The sequence below is a fragment of the Manis pentadactyla genome, chromosome 5, assembly GCF_030020395.1.
Source record: "Manis pentadactyla isolate mManPen7 chromosome 5, mManPen7.hap1, whole genome shotgun sequence".
Classification (NCBI taxonomy): Eukaryota; Metazoa; Chordata; class Mammalia; order Pholidota; family Manidae; genus Manis; species Manis pentadactyla.
The window spans coordinates 10012934-10018601 of NC_080023.1; positions in this window are offsets into that span (position 1 = coordinate 10012934).

The window sequence follows — 5668 nt, forward strand, 5'->3', positions numbered from 1 at the left end:
GGAATGAAACTTTTTTCCCTATTAACCTTTAGCAGCACTTTATAATGACCATGTTAAATCAAACCTCATTACAATGTAATGGGGCCTGACTGAAATACTGCAGGTATGATGCTGAGTAATTTCATAAATTATTAAATGGTAATTGGAAATAATATGGCAGAATACATTCCGCTCTTGAGGAGCAAAATGCAGAAGACTTTGGAGGGAAATAAAGTTGGTTAAAATACAGCACACAGCAATGGGCTGGAAGCAGGGCAGAGAAAGGCAATGATAGAAGACTCAAACACATCCTTTACTTTTGGGCATTGGGTTAAATTATGCAATTTTGATACTGGAGTTCTGGCCCTTGCTGCCCAGCTTGCAGACATCTATGATCCTCTCTCATTTCCTGTGGTCAGGCATTCTGCAGGGCAAAAGCATCAAATTCAAGTTATTTCATATACTAAATGTCCCTTGATGCCACATCATTATTTCAGTGACAGTTCACTTGAAGCCTTTATTTTCCCATTAGCTTTTCAGAAGCTTGTATTTAAAAATAACCCCATGAGTAAAGTAATTTTGTGCTATTGTGGGATAAAAACCCTAAAATAATAAAGAGTATGGAATTGGGTGGCAAGTGTCTTATTATCACATACAGCCTTCACTATAGGTAATATATTCTTCTGGATCCTTGCACATAATGCTTTTCAAGTTTATTTTTCCAGCATACTATAGGTACTGTTCTACACCTACTGTTTCATTTAATATTATAGCTTGGGCATCTTTCTATGTCTATATATGTGGATCTAAACCTTCAATTTTTCAAGTATACTATAAATTGCACAGAATCAATCTGTGTAGATCTTTATGATTTTTTTCCAAGTGAATATATCCCTGTAACTGTCATTTAAACGAAGATGTAGAATATAACCACTACCCCTGAATTCTCCCTCATGCTCCTTCCTAGTCATTTTACCCATCCTCCTGAATATAACCACTATTCTGAATTCTGTCCCCATAGATGTTTTGCCTTTTATTGAGACTAATATAAATTGAATTATTTAGAATTAATTTTTGGGTCTGGAGTCCTTTACTTGTTGAGGTTATGAAATTCTTCCACTATTGCATGGAGGAGTAGTTAGTTCATGTTTATTGCTGTATATTATTCTATTGTAGGATAGTACCATTATTTATTTGTTTTGCTTTTGATGTGCTTTTAGATTGTAGTTTTGGACTACAATGAATAATGCCTTTACACATACATGTCTTTTGATGAACATACAATGCTTTTCTTGGGCACATATCTAGGAGCAGAATTTTTGTGATGTAAGTCATACACATATTCAGCATTAATTACTACTGCTAACAGTTTCCAAACTGATTGTAAGAATCTGTATTTCCCCAGGCAGTGTAGAGTTCCAGTTGCTCTACATCTTTGCTAATACTTTTATTAATTTAAATTTAATAATTTAATGGTAATTCATTGTGGCTTTACTTGGCATTTCTCTTGTAACTAAGAATGCCTATGTTTATCGCAGCACTATTTACAATAGCCAAGAAATGGAAGCAACCTAAGTGTCCATCAGTAGATGAATGGATAAAGAAGATGTGGTACATATACACAATGGAATATTACGCAGCCATAAGAAGAAAACAAATCCTACCATTTGCAACAACATGGATGGAGCTAGAGGGTATTATGTTCAGTGAAATAAGCCAGGTAGAGAAAGACAAATATCAAATAATTTCACTCATATGTGGAGTGTAAGAATAAAGGAAAACTGAAGGAACAAAACAGCAGCAGAATCACAGAACCCAAGAATGGACTAACAGTTACCAAAGGGAAAGGGACTAGGGAGGATGGGTGGGAAGGGAGGGATAAGGGTGGGGAAAAAGAAAGGGGGCATTACGATTAGCATGTATAATTAGCATGTGGGGGGGGCATGGGGAGGACTGTGCAACAGTGAAGACAAGTAGTGATTCTACACCATCTTTCTATGCTGATGGGCAGTGACTGTAATGGGGTGTGTGTGGGGACTTGGTGAGAGAGGGAGCCTCGTAAACATAATGTTCTTCATGTAATTGTAGATTAATGATAACAACAACAAAAAAAAGAGAATGCCCAGCACATTTTCATATGCTTATTAGTCACTTGGTTAGCTTCTTTTGTTAAGTGCCTGGACAGGTCTTTTACCTTTATTTTGTTGGGTTGTTTTTCTCTTTCTTACAGATTTATAGGAGTTCTTTATATATTCCGAATGTAACAACATTGTTGGATGTATATATTGCAAATATCTTCTCCTACTCTGTGTTTTGCCTTTTCACTTTTCAAGGCATCTTATAATGAAATCCAATTTATCTGTAATTTCTTTTATGGTTAGTTTTTTCTGTGTTCTGTTTAGGTAGGCAAATGTTTGCCTACCCCCAATGAACCTATTTTCTTGTATTATCTTCTATATGTGTGATTCTTTCCCCTGTCACAATTAGATCTATGATACATCTGAAATATGTTTTTGTGTTTGGTGTGAGAAAAGGGGTAAGGTTAATTGACTAACATCATTTATAGAAAAGACCATGCTTCTTCTACTGCATTCTATGTGCAAACTTTGTGATATATTAGAAGTATATGGATGGGTCTGTTTCTGGAGTCTGTATTCTTTTCCTTTAGTCTATTGTCTGTCCTATAACCACTACCACACTTGTAATTGTGTTTTTTAAAGAGTTGGTGTCTGGTGATGTAAGTCATTCTGCTTTGGTCTCCTTCAGGGTTGTATTCACTATTCTTAACTCTTTTCATTTCCACATTCATTTTAGAATCATCCATTAATTTCCATGAACTTTTGAAAGAATCACATCTATAAATTAGATGGGGAGAATTGTCTTCTTTGGGATATTGAGTTCTCTAATCTATGAATATGGTATAACTCTCCATCTATTTAATTCTTCTTTAACTTTCTTTTATTAATATTTGTATTTTTCTGTATAGAGGTCTTGTCCATTTTAAAAATTAGATTCACTCCTAAGTATTGATGTATTTGAATAGTAGGTATCGTTATACTTGTATTTCTATAAATTCCATTTCTAAAATTGTTGCTGGATGTAGAAATACAATAAATTTTTGTATGTTGACTTTGTAATAAAAAATATTGAAAAATTCACTTATTTTCGTAATTTATTTGTAGTTGTTTTGCAGTTTCTATTTATATGATCATATTTTTGTGAATAACTTTTTCCTTTATTAAAGTTTTAAATTTAATTTTTTCTTTTTGTATCTTATTGTATTACTTAAACCCTCTACAGTAGTGAATAGATGAGGTGATAAGTAGTGTCAATGAAAAAGTTATTCATGACTCTTGTTAAAATGGTAAGGCAACTTCATTCAAGATGATTGCAATAGGTCTAGGGACTACTGCAATGGGTTTTTGCAGTATGGGAGACAGATTGGGCTCAGCTCAGAATACAACAAAGAAAACTGTGTATTTATGTCCAAGGAGAAATGGGGGTGGGGTTAGTGGAGGAAAAATTACTAAGAAGGTAGAGTAATTTTTGCTTAACTGACCTAATAGGATTCTTTCTTAAGGCAGGCCAAGATAACCAGATATTACCTGGGGGGATAGTGGGAGATGAAGAATGTGGTCAGATATTAAAGATAATCAGATATTGAGGGTAGGAATTCTGGCTAGGCTGAAATAGCAGGATTCTTGACAAATTTGGTCTCCATAAGGATAGAGATGGAAGCCCAAGATTTGGGCTAGTTGAACACAGGCTTCAGAGGAACTTGGCTAAAGAGAAAGCTATATTAAGATATCTAACTACATATATAGATTTTTCTTTGTATTTCTGTAAGTTTTGGACATAAATATATTGATGCTATGTTTTTAAGTGTTGAAAAATTTAGGGATTTTTAAATTGAAGTATTGTTGATACACAATTTTATATTGGTTTCAAATATACAACACAGTGGTTCAATAGTTACCCATATTATTAAATCCCCACCCCCACTAGTGCAGTTAGTATCTGTCAACAGAGGAAGATGTTACAGAATCATTGGCTATATTCTCCATGCTATACTACTATCCCTGTGAGCAGCTAATATTATCATTGAGAACTTTTTGTGCTCCTTTATCCCCCTCACCCTCTGCACCCCACCAACAACCCCTGGCATGGTAGCCACCAGTCACTTCTCAGCATCTTTGAGTCTACTGCTATAAAATTTAGGATTTTTGTATCTCCTTTTTTATTTGCCTTTTATAAAAATCTATTTCCAGTAACACTTCTTACTTTAAAGTGTATGTAGAAAAAGTTCATATAGATATGTTAATTTTCTTTCATTTATTTTTTTGCTTGGTAGATATTGCTCTGTTCTTCAGTTTTTAAATTTGTGTACTTATATTTAGGATGTGTTTCTTGAATGGCCCAGTGTTACAGTCTTTGCATTTAACTGAAATACTTAGTCTATTTACATTTAATGTAAGTTGTTAATATATTTGTTAACTTGCCTTCTTATTATTTGCTTATTCTGTTATTCTTAATCACTATTTCTTTTTCTTTCTTGCTTCATTTTGGATTAAGTGTCGTTTATAAATCGTATCTTCCTCTCTTAGTTTATTTCATATGTATCTGCACACCCACAAACAATAGACAATATAATTTTATTTTTTGTGTGTGTGTCATTATCCAAGATTACAACACACATCCTTGACTTATTAAAATCTAATACAAATTAGTACCTTTACCATTTTGCAGATAGTACAAGGACTTGAGATATTTTATTTTCTCTCTTTACTAACTCATGTGCTAATATTATTTTGTATTTTTGATTTTTTCTATATCTTAAACACCTAAATATTTTATATAATCAATATATTCATTTAGCTTTTGACATATTTTCCTTTTCTGTTGTATTTGATTTTCTTTTGTGTTAATGTTCTTCCATATGGAATTGCCCATCTTTTGCCTGAGGAATTCCTTTTGGTATTTCCTTTCTTACAGATCTACTGGCCACAAATTCTGTTTTTATTTTTTTGAAAATGTATTTGGCCTTCATTTTGAAAGATATCTTTTATTTTATAAAAATAAAGCAAAGCATTCTAGATTGGTAGGTTGTTTTTGCTTAGCATTTTAAATTTATTGTGTTGCCTTTGGTTTCTATAATTCCTGCTGAGTCAGAAAAGATTTTGGTCTCTGTTTATAAGATTTTCATTTTGTTCATGTTTTTCAACAGTTTTTCTATGATGTTCCTTTTGTGATTTTTTTTTCTTTGTACTCATATTTGAGTACTGAGATGTTCTTGAATCTGTGGTTTGCTGTCTTTCATCAATTTTGTAAAATTCTAAGCCTCTCTGTCTTTAAATATTTTCTAATCAATTATCTCTTTCTTGTTCTCTTTTTCCTCTGTGTTCCATACATCTTTTTCACTTTTTTCTCTGTATCCATCTTTCTGCTCTGCATCAATGTGGACTATTTTTGCTAATTTGTATCAGCTCATTAATTTTTTCCTTTTTTTCCTTAATCTCCCTTTGTGTTCTAATTTCAGTTATATTTTTCAATTTTAGAATTTCTACTTGGATTTTTTATGGATATTATTTTATAGATGGTAAACCTCTCCATCTTCGTCTATATTTTATTGAATTCATCAATCATAGCTTCTTTACAGTCTGTCTGAAAATCCAATTGTGTGATCATCTTT